Source organism: Dermacentor silvarum, chromosome 11 (genome assembly GCF_013339745.2).
Source record: "Dermacentor silvarum isolate Dsil-2018 chromosome 11, BIME_Dsil_1.4, whole genome shotgun sequence".
Taxonomy (NCBI): Eukaryota; Metazoa; Arthropoda; class Arachnida; order Ixodida; family Ixodidae; genus Dermacentor; species Dermacentor silvarum.
In genome coordinates, this window is record NC_051164.1 from 91,999,026 (window position 1) to 92,017,477 (window position 18,452).

At 51.8% G+C, this 18,452-nt stretch overlaps 1 protein-coding gene across 4 annotated transcripts in view; it reads left to right on the forward strand.

Moving 5' to 3' along the window:
* The window catches only part of LOC119433494 (uncharacterized), a 236,057-nt gene that overhangs the window by 180,491 nt on the left and 37,114 nt on the right, over positions 1 to 18,452 (forward strand). The window contains exon 1 of one of the 4 annotated variants that reach the window (XM_049659435.1): positions 15,572 to 15,825. The exons of the other annotated variants lie outside the window; for them this stretch is intronic. The gene's annotated coding sequence lies outside the window, so the exon portion shown is untranslated. Of the gene's footprint in view, positions 1 to 15,571; positions 15,826 to 18,452 lie in introns of those variants that run through there. 4 annotated transcript variants of the gene reach the window in all.

An 18,452-nucleotide genomic window follows, 5' to 3' on the forward strand; every position in this document is an offset into this window, starting at 1 on the left:
GCCAACTTTTCAGTTGTTACTTTTTCGGTTTTCTTTTTTTGCCGAGAGCTCCGGACGATTCGGAACGTCGTTCTCTTGTTCGCCGCTTCCCTCAGACCGTATGTAGTCGCGGTATATATATTGTCGACTGACGCCCCCCCCCCCCCCCCCATCCCAATTTCCCGATTTTTCGGCGGTGGCTGTGTTGCCTACTTCCCCATTGCTTATACTTTCCCGATTTCGCTTGTCTCCTACGGCGTCTCACGCTCTTAACCCTCGGTGAGTGCCGCGTGCCTGCTTCCCCATTTTCCTTTTCTGCTTTCCCGATGTCGCTTCTCCCCCCGTCCCGGGCCCTATTGTGATTTTAGGCGCCACCTTTTCCCTATTCTACCTTCTTGTTCCCGTCCCCAGAGTGGCGAGATATTAAGCTCCCGCTTCAGGTTTCGTACGAAACCTTTCACCGGCGTAAGAACGTTCCGAGTCGGCCAATTAAGAGAGCGCGCGCGTATACCTATACACTCAGACACTTTTTTTGTCCGCGGCGTACACACCCACAGCCACGTGCCGTACTGTCTGTCCTTCGAGAAATATAGGCCGCCTACCACCCTTTCCGGTGTATCGTCTCGGGAACTTTAATTGCTCTTTGAGAATTGCCTAAAGCATTGTGCCGGCAACAATGGTCATCTTGAAGAATGAAACTACTTTAGAAGTATTTTAGGTTATTGCTCGTGCTTGAGTCGCTGTATAGTAAGTGCTGAATTTTGAAAACAGTGTGACTGGTAAAACGGACGAGATCGCGCAGTGTCTCCGTCTTCTGCGTCTTCTACGTGTCTTTTATAGTATGTAAGAATGAGTGAATGAATGTTGGTACAAAGGGAATGGCTCTATAGGGGTCTAAGGATTCGGCCAGCGAAGATGGAAGGGGTTTGGTTAAGCGTATCTTGTGCATGTACCTGTTCTATTGAAACGTGGTGTTTTTCCTGCCTTCGCTCTGCTACTATTGCACGAAAATAATGAGAGAGACGACGGCACCCGTCACCGCCATCTTTTCTCTTTTTGTTCTTTGAAAAAATACAAAATGAAGCAGTGCACCAACGCTTGCTTTTCTTTTCTCTTATTCGCAAGTGCCCTTTGACCTTTTGAGTCCCTTTGTTTCATTTTTTTTCAGGCACGTTCTCCGTCTTGAGTGCTTGTCTTTTGTTCCCCCCCCCCCCCCCTTTTTTTTTGTCCTTCACACGTGCTGTCTGCTTGCGTCGTTTGTTCGTAAGAAAGGTCAAATCGAACGCTGCCCGCCGTCTGCTTCTTCCTCTTCAACGGCAGAATGGTTCACTTCCTCTCCCAGCCTCCATATTTCTCGGCGCACTCTAATTTCCGCATTCCCCGAAGCTTCCTCTCTCTCCCCATTCCCCACCGACCCACCCACCCCATTTGTCCCGTTTCCTGTTGTCATTGCTGCTCGAAGAGGCCTTTCAGTTCGATCTGCCCGATTTATTTTCTGTTTGATATTTTGCTAACGTCTGCTGAGGGGGGAAGTGGTATATGTCTGCGTCAGCGCAGTACACCGAATAAGTGCGCGTGCTCGAGTTTCATTCAGTTCGGTTAATCGTCATTAGGAAGACATTAAGTGAGAGCGATATACTATAGGCTAGACTGGCAGGGTACTCTGTCAGAACGATGACGGGCGTTTAAGAGGTGACAATACTCGGCGATAATGGAAGTTAAATGTCACATTGTTTGGTTCCAAGCCCAAGCGGCAGCACCAGTGACATCAGTGAGACGCCACAGATTTTGTGGTATTTCGGCGTATGTTAATTATGCGCAGGACGAAGTACGACAGTAGTAGGCCATGTTTCTTTATTTTGGAATGAACCGAGATCATCAACAAACTAAAGCATACTCAACTGACCGTGTCGGAAGGCTTTATAAAGTCGCGATATATACTTTCATTTCGGTTCTGTAACGGATCAGTTCTGTTCTACAAAAGAGAAGTGCGAAGCTTTTAATTGAGAATTGGCACGGGCTGGGACTGTTTAACATTCAACATATTTGATTTAACATAGCGATCGACTAATGCCAACGTTGCTGCTTTTCGCGTGTGTTTGATTATAGAGAAATAGGAGTCTGCCCCAAGCTGATGCTTATTCTTGATTATAATCTGAGGCTAACCTATAGAGAACAGCGACACATCGACGAAGGCCAAGGACGCCACATGAGCAAGCCGTTTTTTTTTTTTAATTCTTTCGCCCATATGGTACGGATTAGTACGGTACGCCCATATGGTACGGATATGGTGGAGATTGCGCAACATTGTTTAAGATATTTGACGAAGGCGTTCGCTTTAAAGGCAATGGGGGGATAGACATGTATGGTTATTTCTGATTGAGGGCAAGTCGGCTCTTTCATATACCGATTAAACACACAGCTGTCTGCCAAAGCATATGGTTGTTTATTTCTGTATTATGTGTTTTTTTTTTCACTGTGACCTTTATTGCTATGGTAATACGCGTGTTCTTCGTTCGCCGTTCCTTATGCTTTCTCGTCCTTCTCAAAATTGAGCGCGGAAACGATCTCCTGGGACCAGAAGATTCGCCACATTCTCCTTGATAACATTACTTTGGTACATCTTGCTGTTCAGCGAATTTGCATCGCATTTTCCCGCGAAATTTTGGACTGCTGAGTGGGCTCCCACTGTGTTACTAGCGATGCTGATGCAGCAGCATATCTGCATATTCTGAGATTTTTTTTTTTCCCTTCATACTTGTTTAGTTTCGCCGAGCCGTTTCCGCGCAGGCCTGGTCTGGTGATAGCGGTTTCCCAGGAACCTAACTGGCCAGCTCGCCGTGATTAGATGAAATAGGAGCCAGGTCCGTTTTGTCGATTTCTTTCCTAGTTGTCTCAGCTACATTTACCAGTGGCTGTGACACCGGGCAGAAAATAACAGGTTCAGCCCGCCCGTGAGTTGAGTTTGGCGCGTCTTACAGAGGAGAATTGGTTATAAGACGTCCTGTAGATCGTCTGAAAGAAATGTTAAGATTGGACGTTTCAGGTTCACAGTCACATCACCACCGAGAAGCGGGCTTTCCAGCAACAAGTTTAAGCCTTCAAGTTTTAAAATGTCGGACGTGTGCGAGGGGCTGAATCGGCCCGGCATTGCGATGTACGGGAAGTCGCGCACGTTGTAATTTGAGCGGAGTGTATTTCTTAGCTGTGCACTTTAAATACGAAATATAGGTTGAGGTTTTAAGACCTTATCGTCTTTCGGCATTTGATGTGTCCGCGTATGTATGTATACTGGTGTTTCCCAACGAAACTGCTCGCATGTATAAGTCACATGATCGTTGCAAAACATAGTGTCATAGCCTGCGCGCGTTGTTTCTAGATAAGGAGAAATCAGCCAATCAACTTTTAAACATATAAACGCAACTCTGATGCGCTTATTGTTTTCATCATCATTATAATCATAGCACGAGGTCGCGGGATCGAATCCCGGCCGCGGCGGCCGCATTTCGATGGAGCCTAGGCGAAATGCAAAAACGCCCGTGTGCTTGCGTTGTAGCGGACGTTAAAGAACCCCAGGTGGTCAAAATTTATCCGGAGCCCTCCACTACGGCGTCCCTCATAATCAGAACTGGTTTTGGCACGTAAAACCCCAGAAAGAAGAAGAATTATCATCATCCTATATTATGTCCACGATGGGAAGAGGGCGTCTCCCAGCGATGTCAAATCACCGCTTTTTTTGCGTCAGCGCCGCCTCTGTCCTGTTAGTGCGCGAATTTTCTAACCTCATTTCATGACCTGATACTCTGCCACGAGGCTCTGTTTAAATTGGAAGTGCATACTTCAAATTCACGGAGCTAATTTATTCATCATCATCATCATCATCATCATCATCATCAGCCTATATTAATGTCCACTGTAGGACGAAGGGCTCTCCCTGTGATCTCCAATTACCACTGTCTTGCGCTAGCTGATTCCATAATATATCCATAAATAGTCAATCTATTAATGAGCGTCTCTAAAGCTGCCAACGCATCGTTGATGTGCTCGTTGATTTATGGGGCTGTTGAGGTGGGGGCATTACACCTGGGATTCCAGACTCGTAATTAACGTGACTGCTGGGGATGCTTTAACAAGCGGGTCCAAGGCCGTGTTAGTAACCTTAGTGGTTCGGCCTACTACAGTCTTGCTCGTCACACCACACTGGTTGCCCGGTCGGCTGAGTCTAATCGTCGTGAGAGGGCACATTTCTGCGGACCTTGTTAGTCCGTCCGTATCATGGTCGACTTGCCTACCTTGCTTAAGCAGAGGGCGCTCGTACCACGATTCCGCTTAGGTGGGCTCGTCTCGCAGCAGTGGCTCGACGAGCAAGGTCAGCCTCCTGAGCATGCACAGCAGGCTCGCAGATGCGACTCCCAGATGGCGAGGCTCTGTTGAACGAAAATTTAGAATCACAGGTCTGAATAGTGTCAAGTTTACTTGACTAGAGTCCAAGGTCACCCGGCAGCCCAGTTCCTTAGCCTGTCTGTCCGATACTTGGTCACTCCTGCTTATCTTTAATTTGCAGAGTAGACGTGTTCGGGCGTTCTTGTCGACATTTCAGTAAAGTGTAGTTTGCAGCCAACGACTTCGCCCAATTCTTAGCAATGGATACTAGAATATGCTACAATGACTAGAATGTGCATAGGAACACAGCAGGTCACTAGGTGCTATCACTGAGTCACTGGCGTGTTAGCTTCAGCATACAAGGTCACGGGCATGAAATGACTAAACCAGATGCCGTGCTATTCTGTCTGCTGCTATGGTACTCCCACCTTAAGTTTGGCACGCATATGAAGACACGTCCCCTCCGTGGGTGCGGTCCGCCTGTTTGGGGTCGTCACGGTGTTCGTACAAAATCAGCCGAACGTAAACTCGAGAGGGATTTTTTTTTTTTAACCGATGCAGCTCGAGATTGCACATATATAAATAATTCATGATTTAGAACCACAGCTCGCGGTCTTCTTCACCTCCCCCGCGCTGTTATCTTCCACGTGTTGTTGCAGCAAAGGAAATAAGAGGTCATGTGAAAGAAACGCGGGTGCATTCATTTTCTCGAGTTCGATTTATTTTCAACATGTGTGAAAGCCGAAGTAGCGAACGCAAAGGTGCTGCCAGGTTTCGCTGATGTCGAGGACGAAAAAAAAAAAGGGGGGGGGGGGGTCGGGGGTGGAGTGGAGGAGGCGGTTTCAGCTTCCTGTCTTCAGGGCACTGATTCTTTTTTACTCTTCTTTCGTTTGCTTTGCCCGAGTCGTTCGTCTCGGTTCTTTCTTTCGTCTTTTCTCGCTCCCTTGGCCGGCCTTCACTGTAGCGCGCGACTTTCAGAAAAAGGTGACGAAGTGTCGCGGCACCCTTTTATTGCTCTATACGGACCAGCGGCTCTGCCGTAGGGAGCCTACATGCAACGCTACTCTGCCGACTTGGCGAGCGGCTTCTGGCTGTTGGGTTTGGCGGTGGCTGGAAAATAAATGGCCGACCCCGCGTCACCGCCTCGGAGCGTGCGAAAAGCGAGAGCGCAGGATTTACAGCAGAGGCGTGTTAGAAACGAATGTCCTCCCTCGCTGTTCGGCGACATGACGCCTCAGGGGCGCTCCCGTTTATGTCTCGGAACGCGCCGCCAACCCGTCGGTGCGTGCCGTTCCTTCGGCCGCGGTGAACTGAGTCGCACTCGCCTAAATTGTCGAGCTAAGTTGAGCAACTGGTTCGCTCGTTATTCACTGCTCCTTCCCTAACTCTTGCGTTAACGACCGCACGTTGCCCCTAGGGGCGTGGCTGTCTATATGTATGGCGACCTCCTGTGACCACTGCTGTTACTGATAGCCGATTGCCGAACCGCCTCCTCCACCGCCACCACCACTTCAGCGACCATAGCAGCTTTACTACTACTACTGCTACTACTACTACTACTATTACTACTACTATTACTACTACTTCTTCCACTAGTACTAACATTATACCGCACCAAATCTTGAACGGCTACAACCACTACCATTTCATTTACTACTACTATAATACAACAACACCATTTCAATAACTAATAGTTCCAGCACCTCCACTTCAACAATCACTGCTATACTACCCAACACCACCATTTTAATGCTACTACTGCTACTATCACCACCACCAACCGCCTCCTCATATTTTATGTACACAGCATGACTGTGACCTCTCCCAGCGATCTCCATTTACTGCCGCCTTGCGTCACTTGAATCCATACCACGCCCGCAAATGTATTGTCTCATCACATGGCCTAATCTTTCGTCTTGGACAATCCGCTTGAGTTTGAAGCAGCGCAGATTCGTCTCTGCGAGCTTTAATATCGCGGGAGCGCAAGCAGTGGCGCAATATTTTCATCTTGCCTGCCTTCCTTATCCCCCCCTTCTTTGCGCGGTCCATATTTCCCATCACGAAAATAAATTCGCGGACGTAAGTGCGTCGCTCCCCGTGTCATTGCTTATACATACAGGCCGGCTCAAGACCGCCTGCGTGGCTCTCTCAGGGGAAAGCTTTTTTTTTCCCATTTCGAGACAGCGTCATCCGTATACAAGCCACGGGCGCACAGCGTCGGGGAGCGGTTTCCAGTTTATGCCGGATTCGTTCGCTCTAAAACATCCGCCGTCCTCCTCCTCTCTCCCGGCTCTAAAAAAACTCGGGGCGTGATTTGAACTCCCAATGCGATAGCGTGTTGCGCTCTTTCTTCGTGTACGTTCGTTCTGTTCTTCGATATGGTCATATATATACAACGCGTATTTCGCCTTGTTCGATTTTGTTTCTTCCGTCCTAGTTTTATTCTGGCTTTCTTTCTATCTTTGTGTTTCGGTCTTCAAAAAACTCTGTCCGCACGCCTGGCATCAAAATACCGCGCTTTCCTTGCTTGGCGCGAAAATAAATTTCAAGCTCTCCTGTCATCATCATTCGGTTTGCCATATTATTATTGTATTTTCCCGCCGTTTCTCCCCGTGTTCGTCCTTTCTGCAACGTTCGGTCCTGCAGCCCCGGCTTCGAATAGATCGAGTTCTCCCAGGCGCCCTCTTCCTTCCCTTCTTTTAAAATCGCATCCGTCGTGTTTTGTTTATTCCCTTTCTCCCGCCTTTCCGGCATCTCGATAGAGATAAGGCTCCCCGTGCCGAACTCCGCTTCCTAAGTCGTCGCCCGGCTTTTATGCTGCGGATAACAGCGGTAGCAGCGACAGTTCGAGCCGTGTTTATTATTATGCCGTCCCCGAATCCCGGCCGCCGTCGGTCGTAATCCGCTGCCGGAAAGAGATCATCGCGCGACGTTCCGCGACGCTGGCAGGCACCTGTAAGCTGCTGGACTTGGCGCCGTTCGCCGGTTCGCCCCACCCCCGACGAAGACGGCAGTGAGGCGATCGAGACAGAAGAGAAGCGTTGTCTGGGGCTAGTTTTGAGCGCTAGTTCCGAGCGCTTTGTCGAATACAGTCTCGTTGCCTTCGGTCGTCCGTGCGCGGCGGCCAAAGATACGGTGCGTCCTGAGCGCGGAGCTTTCTACAAAAATCACCAGGGGGAGCTCATGGCGCTGCGATCGTTTAGCCCGTAGCTGCTGGGGAAATGATGGGCTGTGTACACGCACCCGTCTAATCTTCGTGCCTGTGGTTGTCAGAAGTTCACCAATCTAACTATCGTAGATTAAAATGTGCACGTTCCAAACGAAATGATATGCGAGTATTGGCAGCAGTCGAAGCTGAAATGGTTATCAGCTTCTATACCGTGCGTAAGAACTTGTTCGGCAGCCATAACAGCGACCACTGCGGTTTTGTGAGGCAGTGGTAACTGGTAACACGGGCTGACGCTCTTGTAAGCTCAGAGATAAATTTGGAAGAACGGGCGCGTTGCGAAACAGTCATTGCGGCTTCTCGTGTCACGTGGCATTTCTGGTGCTGCTCAAATCGAGCTCTGTAACGCGCTCCGTAACCAAGTGCGATAGTTGCAGTGTCATGAAGAACTATTAGCTTTAGGCGGAGTTCTGTTTTAATATGCCTGACGTGTACGTAGGACGTGCAAAAGACTGAAGGATATTGCGTCAGATCATAGCTGTCGTTGCATATCAAGTATACGATCTTGGCCCACTCGATCAAAAACAACCAACACGTGTGTTGCGATAAAGCCAATAGGGTTAAAATGCCCCAGAACGTGGCGCCACCCCATGTGGACCACTGACTGACTGCCGTGCTATTTCGGAGCGTGTTGGCAGGCATTGCGAACCTACTGAAGATGCTATGGCATGACGCGACTATGCGGTAACGCCACAAGTGTACGTTCGGCAGCTCGCTGAGTGGACTCTTTCTCTGCAAGGACGGGGGGCGCCTTTCGGGAGGTCCGACAACCTTGGCGAATGCGATTATCGAGGCGCCGGCAGCGCGGGGCGGTGACGACTACTACTTCCGTACACGACCCGTTGTGCAGGCCGGGAGGGCGCAGGGAAGCCGCTGCTTGCTACTTGCAACCGAGATGACGGCAGAGACGCACGGGTCGTTGAACTCGGCAACGGCTTTCTTGTCGCGTCTGCCGCTCGCTTGCCCGTCGTCTTGTGTTTTTGCGCGCTGCCGTCCCAAAGACTCAAGAGTGCGAGAGCGTCGTTCCTCTGTCACGAGCGTCGCCGGAGAGTGCATGTCATAACATATAAGCTCGGTTTACGGCTGCGCCGTGTAGCTATAGCTGTCTATCTTCAGTTTCGCTGCCTCTCTCTCTGTTTTTGCTTGTTTGTACGTTGCTTGAATGCCTGGAGTTGTATAGTTACCAGTTACCCCCCCCCCCCCCCCCCTCGCATGTCGTCGTCGTCATGTGATAGCGACACGCGAGCTTGTTGCCGGAGGTCACTACACCGTGACGGCTTCTAGCAGGGTGCCGCTGTCTTGGTTCATCTGGTAATTGTCGCCTCCTTGTTTTCTTTCTCATTCCTTCTTGTTTTTGCAATGAGGAATATGTCATAGGAATTGACGGAAGCAGCAATTCGCATAGTTGAAGCCTCGCTGAGGCGGTAATGGTCATTGAGACAAATTGCTGCCTCACTGATGCGGCCGTTACGACTTAGGTTTAGAAGCGTTATGCGGGGGAGATGTAGCGAGAGCCGGTTTGGGCGATGTCGTTATAAGTTGCATAATTGTAAAATTAACGCAGTAGGCTTGGATTACCTCCCCTGTAACTGAAGAACACAAATAAGTAGATGTTAATTTTGTGTACGCGAAGTGCGTCTGATAAGAAAGTGACGTCTTGTACAGCGTCTTAGCGAGGCTTTCATGTAAAGCTGCCGCAGTCACGTATATTAGTATAACTCGCTTCGTGCGCATGCATACGGTGTATCGTGTCTTTGACACCTGAGCAGTCGCTTTCGCTAGAGTGCGCCGTTAGCCCTTACAAAGATTCAAATTGATTAATTATGTCGTGTTGTCCAGATGCTACTGACGAGAGAGCTTTCCGCTGCCTTTGCACAGGAGACGTGCCCTCCGTATACTGACGGTGACAGTTAAACCGGAGATACACACGGTATACGCAGATACACACCGTATACTCTTGCGTGTGCGATCTGTCGTTATGAAACCAGTCGTAGCAACGGCGCGGCGTCCAACAAGATCGCGCGTTGCCTGCTTGAGCTCATCAGGTCATATGCGGTCTTCGTGCGCATATAACACTGCATCGTGGCTCCTGCACAGCGCATTTCCCAGCCGAGCTTCCATGGTACATAACTGCGCTCTTTCGAAGTCTTCAGCTTGCCGTCTGCGTGGCGTCGTATACTTCCCGTTGTTCGCTTCCTCGAAAATGCAGAGTACACGGCTGAATCGGGCACTTGTCACGCGTGCTTAGCCTGATCCTCCTCTCCTGATACAGCGGTGCTGCTTCCTCTTCTTTGCCCTTCTATCAGCGCAACAAGTGTCGCGTGGCGGCGAGCCTTTCCGGCGAAACACCGATTGGCCCTTTCTTGTCGCGCCGTCCATTCGCGGCCACTTGAGGCTGGCGCGCCTCGCAAATGTGGCCAAGAGGCTCGTATGTACGATAGGACGTCGGCGGGAGCGCCGCCATTTATCGGTCCCAAGGGGGGGCGACGGTAGCGGGGGCGCGAAATGGGAGTCCTCAGAGGGAGACTGGGTGCGCGCGCGCTACTGAGAACGTACAGGAGACGCGACGAAGAACGCGCGTTCAGGGTCGAGTTTTGGGTTTCCTTCTCGTCTGGTGGACGGGGCGAGACATGCAGGCTGACGAACGCGTGGCCGAAGAGTCGTCGTCATTCCGACACTCTTCGGTTATACATATGTGCACTGGAGAAACTTTCCGTTCGACCTGTGAAAGCTCGGGAGGCTTGCTGACCCTCGCGCCTGAACTAGTGTAAAGTTTCGTAATCTCAAAGCTTCGCCTGTCGCGAGCACCCCCTATGCGTCGAAAGAGGCGCTATTAAGACGTCCGAATGCAGTTGCACGAAATAATAGGAAGAATCCTGCAGAATCGTGAATACAATAACAGACAAGATCCTCGATCCACAGACAAGCTTCCTCAGTCCAGGTATGCTACTTCAGACATTCTTAAGCGAAACTTTCTCCTTTCCTGGTTCCGAAAGGGGGGAGGGGGAGGGACTGAGCTATTGGTTTCCCTTATTCTTCCCATCACTTTTTTCCCGGTTAGTTTACATTATGCTGTGCCTAAAGCAGGGGATGCGGTACCAGGATGTGCCACACGGTATTGAGATGTTGGACCGCAGGCTGAAGTGACGGCAGGCGTAAAGATCGCTCGGGAACCACCGTGCTGAGGACGACATGGTTTGAAGCAACTGTATAGGCGCTTCTTGCGTTCGTGGAAGTTGGCGGGGAAGGGAGCAGACGCGGTTTCGTCTTGTAGCTCACGCGAAGATACGACGCTATTATAGTCCTAACTTCTGAGGGTTGGGGGATTCCCCGATTCAAAATCGAGGGGGTGGGCCGGGGTTTCGCAACTTGTGTGATGGAGGAGATCCGACTTCTATCGCGTTCGAGCCGGCGACAGATTGTACTATACGCTGCTGGCGCGCGACGCATACGTTCGACGATGCGTTGCTTGTGCCTTCGAGCTTCCCCCGGACGCGGCGGCGCCGCGGTCGCTGGAACCGATACCCGAGCTGCCTTTGGCTGCGACTGCGACTCCGCGGCTCGCCCTCGAAACTGGAATGCGCGGCGTTACGTTGCGTCGCATCCGACGCCGCAGCTATATCCGCGCGCGCAGCACAGTGGCGTGGCGGTGGCGCTTTCCGTTCAGGGTCACCTGCTGTCTTTGGTTGCGCGCGATGACAAGAACCAGACCGCGCATAGAGGAACCAGAAAGCGTTGCCGTTTTCGAGTAGCTCCTCAAACATACCGCACTTGAAGCATAGAGAGATTCATACTAAGGTTTCCAAGATATTCTGCATGGCTAGAATTCTCCGAGCCCGCCCCGATTGGAAGTGAGACGCGAGATAACGGTATGCAGCGTCCGTCATGCCCATTTGCTAGATAGGGGGAGGTTGACTGACAGGGTCGGGGTGCCGGCCGTGCTTAGGTCAGCAAGCTTGCGCCAGCGTTTCACGGATAAAGCGTGCTCGCGCGTTGGTGATAAATTAATCCGTACTTTCGCTTTCTAAGTAATGAGACGTCGTTTTTTTTTTTTTTTCTTCCCCAACTGTTGAAACCTCGAGGGTGTGTTGTGTTACACGTTCTTTTCTAAGGATTGGACTCTTTGGGAGAGCTTCCCAGAAGAAGGAAGCCGAATCTTTCCGCTGACAGGGATTGTCGACTCGTTGTAGGTTGTAGAAAGAGACCGTAACTGATATAGAAAGTGGATTATTTACACTCTTGGAAAGAAGAATAACAGAAGAAGCAAAAACAAATACCACGGAAAAGTCACCAGGCTCGAGTTAAGTTTCTGTAGAAGCAGTACTTCGTTAATAACGGAAGGGTGGTCCAGTCGAGAGCCACAGTGCACCATTGATCTGTAATGCGTATGCGCTCCTGGCGCCGCCTTTACAACGGCTCCCACTGTCATTCAATAGGCTTTCTAAATGAACTTCTACTAATCGCTAAAATTAATTGTAAACTCAACAGGGTGGACAGCCGGTCGCTGAAAGGCAACCGTCTATTCGGGGGAACGAAAGTAGCTCTGCGCGCGCTCAGAAGCGTACGTCGGTCCACTACCCCGTACAGCTATAGATACTCTGTTCTGCTCCGAGCCTGCTGAACTTGTCGAGTACGATGATGGCTCACGGGGTTCGCACAGTTGGTTGGGCTGGATGCGTGCGCGTCTTTCAAAGGAGCGAAAAGAACGGCGTGGTGAGATGGATCAACACGAAATGAAACACAGTGACACTGCAGCGATGACACACGCACACGCGCGCGAGTCCGCGGAAATCTTCAAACGACGTGAAATTATATTATAGCGCCCGTACTATTGTCAGTCCAACGCTGTTTATCGAAGTAACGCGAGTCAGAAGTCGACGTTTCGGGCATCTCTTTCGTCGTTGGACGAGAAGGCAACTATATTCCTGCGTTTGTGGTGTGTTTGTAGCACGCGCAGTTATGTTGGACCGCGGTCCCTAACCCGGCCTCCTCTCCTCCTACTAACCCCCTTCCACTATTTTGTTTCTCTTTTGCGGTATTTTCCTCTCTGGATCTCCAGCTGCGCGTTCGCTGTTCTTTATGGCGGCCGGCTCGGCGACGCCAGCGGCAGCTGTCCACACGCCGTCTTCGTAAACACTGGCCCATAGGTTCTCGACCTCCGGCGCGGTGACGGCGTTGCAGAATGTTCGTAGTGCCTGCCTCTGCTGCAGGCAGCGCGATCATGTCGCTGAAGCGATGATGGCGCACATATAACTGAGTCAGTCAAAACTGCGCATGCGTGGTATGTTTCTCCCGTACGTACCTGAAGTATATACACCGATCGCGCAGCATGCTTTTCGAAGCAGCAACTGCAACGCTGCAATGACAGTCGCGCAGACAGACACGTGCAGCAAGCGAAGACCTGAAGTCAGTATTCGTCTGTTTCGTAGGCCTGTTGGCGGGCCCCATATTTTGCGAAATTCGACCTTGTTCACGCGTAAGCCGTTAGTGCAACAGGTGGCTTTTTTTTTTTTTCTTTTTTCACCAGAGTTTCTTCTGTCAGGGCTTGACATGCATGACCGTTTGCGGGTTAATTACCAATACTAAAAAGGTGTGTCCACTCGGCGGTCTTATGAGGCCCTAATGTGCCGATCGTCTCGAAACAGCACGTTTTTGTTGTTTTTTTCTCCCTCGTGAACACCGCTGTCGGTATAGCTTGATCCCTGTGTTTTCGCGCCTCTTTTGAAGTGCCCAGTTCTGACAGTTCTGAAATTGTGTCGCCGTGGTCTGCATTACTTTGTTCGGTTTCGTCCGACCTTATATCGTTTTTCTTTCTTTCTTTCCTTTTTCTTTTCTTTGGTAAGCTTTGTGCTCTATACGGTGGTCGAGCCGATAAACATGCCTGCTGTAGTGGCTTGTAAAGCGTATAGCTTACTAGTTTCTCAGAAAGGGCTCGCGCTTATTCACTGAACGTAACGTATCGTTTCACGGAATTCCTTGTGTAGGCTCCGTTTCTTCAACCTTACCGTTTCGCACGCGTCTATTCGTGGAGGGACCAATATAGCCGGCTGGTTGGTGCAGAAGATGGTGGGAACGTTGTCGACTGCGGCTGCGGCGCAGTTTGCCAGACCCTGCAAGAAGAGAGAGAGAGAGAGGCGGTTCAATTTGTTTAACCAAGCCTTCCAGGCTTCAAAGCAACGTGCCCGTTTACGTTAGCGCTGCCTCCCACTCGCAAACTTCGGTCAAACCACCGTTTGTTATTCTGCTTACTTCCTTTCTGTAAAGCAGGGGGCCCCCCTTTCATGTTGTCTTTCCGTCGTCTTCCATGCAAGAACCCCTCCCGGCCTGGCGGCAGAGGCACAGTGACGCGCGCCACACTGTATATTGTTCTAGCTCCCCGCTTTCGTGCAAGCTCCTCCTCAACCACGACATTCGCTTCCACCGCGGGCGTCGTTCAAGACCCTCCCGACTCGGACCCCGAGCGAGGAGGCGTACATGTCCGTCGACCGACGACCTTCGAGAAGTGGGAGCCCCCTCCTCTCTTTCTGCTGTTTATTTTTTTATTATTATTTTTTTTCTTTGCGGCGTTCGATGCCTTCTTCCCATGCAACCTCGACGAAAATCTGCCGGGGAGCTAGCTGCAGGAGGCATGCAGAGCACTGCAAACTACGAGGGGTCCTCCTTCCTTTCGTTGTTTTCCTCAGTCTCCCAAACGCGCGGTTCCAACGCGTGTATTCCGGCCGACAAACGCTGCCACTCGGGGCTTCCATTCCAAGACGTCCCGCAGTTGGTGCTTCGCTTCTGGGATCTGCGCCTGCGGTGCAGCGAAGCAACGAGGTGCTGCCTTGCGCGCGCGCGCGCCTGTGTTTGCGTGGCCCTGAAGGGATAAAAGGAAAAAAAAAAATGTGAGAGTTGGAGGATGAGCGCCCCCTAACCATAATAAACTGCCAGCCCTGCGATCTCCGGTGTTTATCGCGTCAGGAGAGCGTCCGCTGCTCTCGCTCCTCCGCGCTCGCGTGGTCTTCGCTTCCCCTGCCTGCCTTTGTTATGGTTTCGCGGCCGCGCACGCTGCTGCCCAAGCACAGAGGGCATTCCTTCTTTCGTCGTCCGCTTGCGCCCTCCAGCCGCCACTGAGCTCGATCCCTGGTCGGATGGATTGCTCTGTGACGCGCGAAGCTTCTCAGAAGCGCCGTCGGTGGAAAGCTTGCGTGGGGAGAAAGAGGGCGCGTCTTGGTTGTTTAGAAATGAAGTATGGGAAGAGATTCTAAGCGTCGATCTGGCTGCTTGTTGCGGCTGTTAAGTTCGAGCGGGGCGGGGCCTCTTGATCTGGGTGAGCTTCGTTCGCTCGATCGGTCTCGGGTTTCTTGGTTGGCCGGCACTGCGGCGAGAGCGCGTGCTTTCTCACCCGCCACGCTTCTGCGAAGAACGTGCCGACTGGTGTGCCACAGCGATCTTCACGTTCGCCCGCCGTTTCGTGCGCTTCTGTCCCTCTCTCCCCGAGCGCCCACGAACAAGCTAAGCGAAACCTCTGGTCCCTTAACGCCGTTTCCGCCGCTTGGCCCTAGCCGCCGTCACGGTTACATCCATCTCGGCATCATCGGCGATTTCCTTTGCCGGCCCGTTGCGTCTCTCGCCGTGTATAGGCGCACCGCAACAGATGTACGCAGAACGCGCGCGCTCTTGAATCGCCGGTCACGTCGCTCTGGCCCCCGCCGAGATTCGTGTTTACCGCCCTGCGGTTCTGATTGGGAAGACGAGCGGGCCCCGGGGCGCGACGGTGGTGGTCACGTGGCCGCCGACGTCTCGGTTTGCTTTAGCGGAATCCCTTCGCCGCCAGTTTCCCCTTCCTCCAGCCGTTTCCTATAGGGTCTCCTTCGCCTCCCCCCTTCCCTCCCTCCCTACGCTGACCTTCTCGGCTGTGTGGCTTGCCGGAAGGGTCGTCGGCGCAATCTCCATCCTATAAAGAGGCCCCTCAGGACGAGCAGCAGGCTACGACCCCGCTGGGTTCGTCGTCTCACACTCTGTGCTGGTGTGATACGAGCGGCGTCCGCGAGGGCCTTGTGTTCCTTCATTCGAGTGCCAGTCACTAAGGAAGGAGCCTGCGTGTGGGTGCGCAGCAGGACTGGCTTTGCGAGCTGCTGGCGGAATTACTCTGCTGCGCCTACTTTTGCGGAGAGTGTTGTCCTTCTGCCCTTCCGACCGTGTAGTAGTGGTCAGCGACTGTTCCTACGCCGTGTTCGAGCACCGAAGATTGCGACGTGAGTGGTTGCCGAGTGGTTTTTTTCATGCATGTTGCTACCCGCTCCCGGGGTAGACTGTCTGCTGCTGAGCACGAGGTCGCTGTTTCGATTCCCAACCGCGGCGGCCGCGCTTCGATGGGGGTGAAATGCAGAAGCGCCCGTGTACCGTCCTTTGGGTGCACGCTAAAGAAATCCAGGCGGTCAAATTTAGTGCGGAGTCCTCCACTAGGGCCCCTCTCATAGCTCCAGCATTGCTTTTGAACGTTAACATCAATCAATCGAGCAATCAATCATGTTGCTCTTCGGCTTTCAGGTGAGCAGGAAGACAGAAAGAGCACGGACTTTTAAATGCCTAGTGCAGAATATGATTCTACCTGCGATTTGACGCGCAGCTAGCCTTATACTATCACGCGCGCCTATAGAATGCGGCAACGTGTTTTTTTTGGTTGTTTTGTGTTACCTCTTTATCTGCCACTAGCCTTTGTCCGCGGGCTAACACTTAGCGTGAAGGTTCACTATACACATATTCTGTTGTTCTGACGGCCTTCGCAACGGCTTTGCGAAGAATGCCTAATATTGTAGGAGGAAACATGAGTCGGCGATATTCTGTAACTGATTTGAGGCCCGATATGCAAGGGAGAGGCCTTCGTCCTGCAGTGGACATAAATATAGGTTGCTGCTGCTGATGATGATGATGCGAGGCGCGTCATGGACATCATTACTGAACGGATAACGAACGATTTTGAAAAAAAAAAAAACTGCAAATAGGATTCGTCGTCCTAATCAAGATCGTTCACGGACTCTCTCCTAAATCGATTTCCGAAGTGATGCAGGGGTGGCATCTGATAACTTCCGTAAACGGATTTCGCTTCTCAACGATTGATAGTTTCAACCCTGAACGGTTGCTGTTTATCCATTCTTTGACAGCGCAGATAAAAGCCGAAACACGAGAAATAATACAGGACAAGCGCTGGTCTAACAACTGCCCAACTTGTCCTGTATTCTTTCTCGTGTTTCGTTTTTATGTGCGCTGCCCAAGAATTATTTCAGTACCAAAATCATTTAGTACCTGAAAAAAGAATGAGCGTTCGCGAGCGAAAGAGGTGGTTCGGACCGTCAGGTGTGGAAAGCGGCGCGTAATAGAAGCGAAACTACGGGCTTTCTAACCACTGCGCTTGAGTTTGCAACACTATGGACAGAATTTTTTTTTTTTTCCTCCAAGTATGCTGGGAGGTTGGCCTGATGCAGCATGCTCTATCCTGCTATAACTCTGCACAGGAGAGCGTGTAAACCTTCCGAAGAGTGGTGAGCGCATGAGTGTACGGGACAAAGCGCTGTCCCGTCACTTCTTGGCACCATTTGGATACTCGCGCGTGACATGCTCAAAGTAACCTATTCTAGCAGTTGTACCACAACTGCAATGGGCCAGCTGGCTATTACTACACGCTTCGAACCGTATAGTTGTTTATTCGGCTACATGGACTACCAGTATATGGTCAATACCTTGCAGTAGTGACGCCGCAGTGAATATATATCCGACTATGGACTCTGATGGTGGGGTTATTAGAGTGTTTAGCAGTGGCACGTTACGCTAAGGAAAGTTCGGCATGCGGTACGGCATTACCGTTCCGTCTTGCCGCACCGCGACTACCGGGACGTGCTGGTCGTTAGCCACGTGCGCTAGCCGGCTGTTACACCGGCAGCTGGTAGTCTCGCGAGCGCTTTTTACTACGGAGCACTGCGCGTCAGTGAGTGAGTATACGGTACAGACATCGCTCGCTTGCCTCTGAAATCGCACAGCCTCCGAGGTCGAGCGGCGCGCGTTGGATGTCGGAGGGCGTGCGTCCACAGCCGGCATCTCTCCTTTCCGTCATCCCCTCGTTGGTCTTCAAATTCCGCGCCCTCCATCGAGCACTCCATCCCGCCATCCACACCGTCCTCGCTGCAGTCGAGGGTGTTGGGCGACGCCACGCCAGGGATCGCCCGGGGGGTTCCTGCGCGTCAGACGACGGGAAATGAAGCTTGCAAAGCGGTCCGTCGTTCGTCCCGGTGCACCCGGGGTGCCTCTTGCCCCATGGGTAGTTGCGTGCATCGCTCCCGCGGCGCGTACCGTCGCGTAGCCAGCGCCGTTCGACTCAAGAAAACCTTAATCTGTTCCGTGAGATGCTTCCCTTGCTTTTGTCCGTTCCTGTGATACAACGTCCCACGCGGAGGAACTGGCTGGCGAGAATACACTTTCCTGAAACTTTGCGCAGGGACCGCCGCGCCGCTACTGGCATCCTTTGCGGCAGCAGTGGGGAAACTCCCGTCTTTTGATGGAATGTTTCGAAACGGGGTCGTCCGTTATCGTCCGCAAGGACGAGTCTTGCCGCTTTCGGCACGCAAGTTGCTGGTCGCTGTGAGGCTTTAGGGTGACAGTGTGTTCTTCTAATGCCCCTCTGTTCTTTCTCGTTTTCGATGGCGCTATTGCCCGAAATTAGCTGGGTCAAATTGGTCTGCATGGAACTGGCAGGGCGAGGAAAAAAAAAAAAAAAAGACTTGCGCGCTTCTTCTATGTTATTCGCGAGCCACCACCACCAGCATAAGGCTCGCCGAGGTGCCGGGAAAGGGGGGCCCCGGCTTCGTCGTTTCCGGACCGCCGGTCG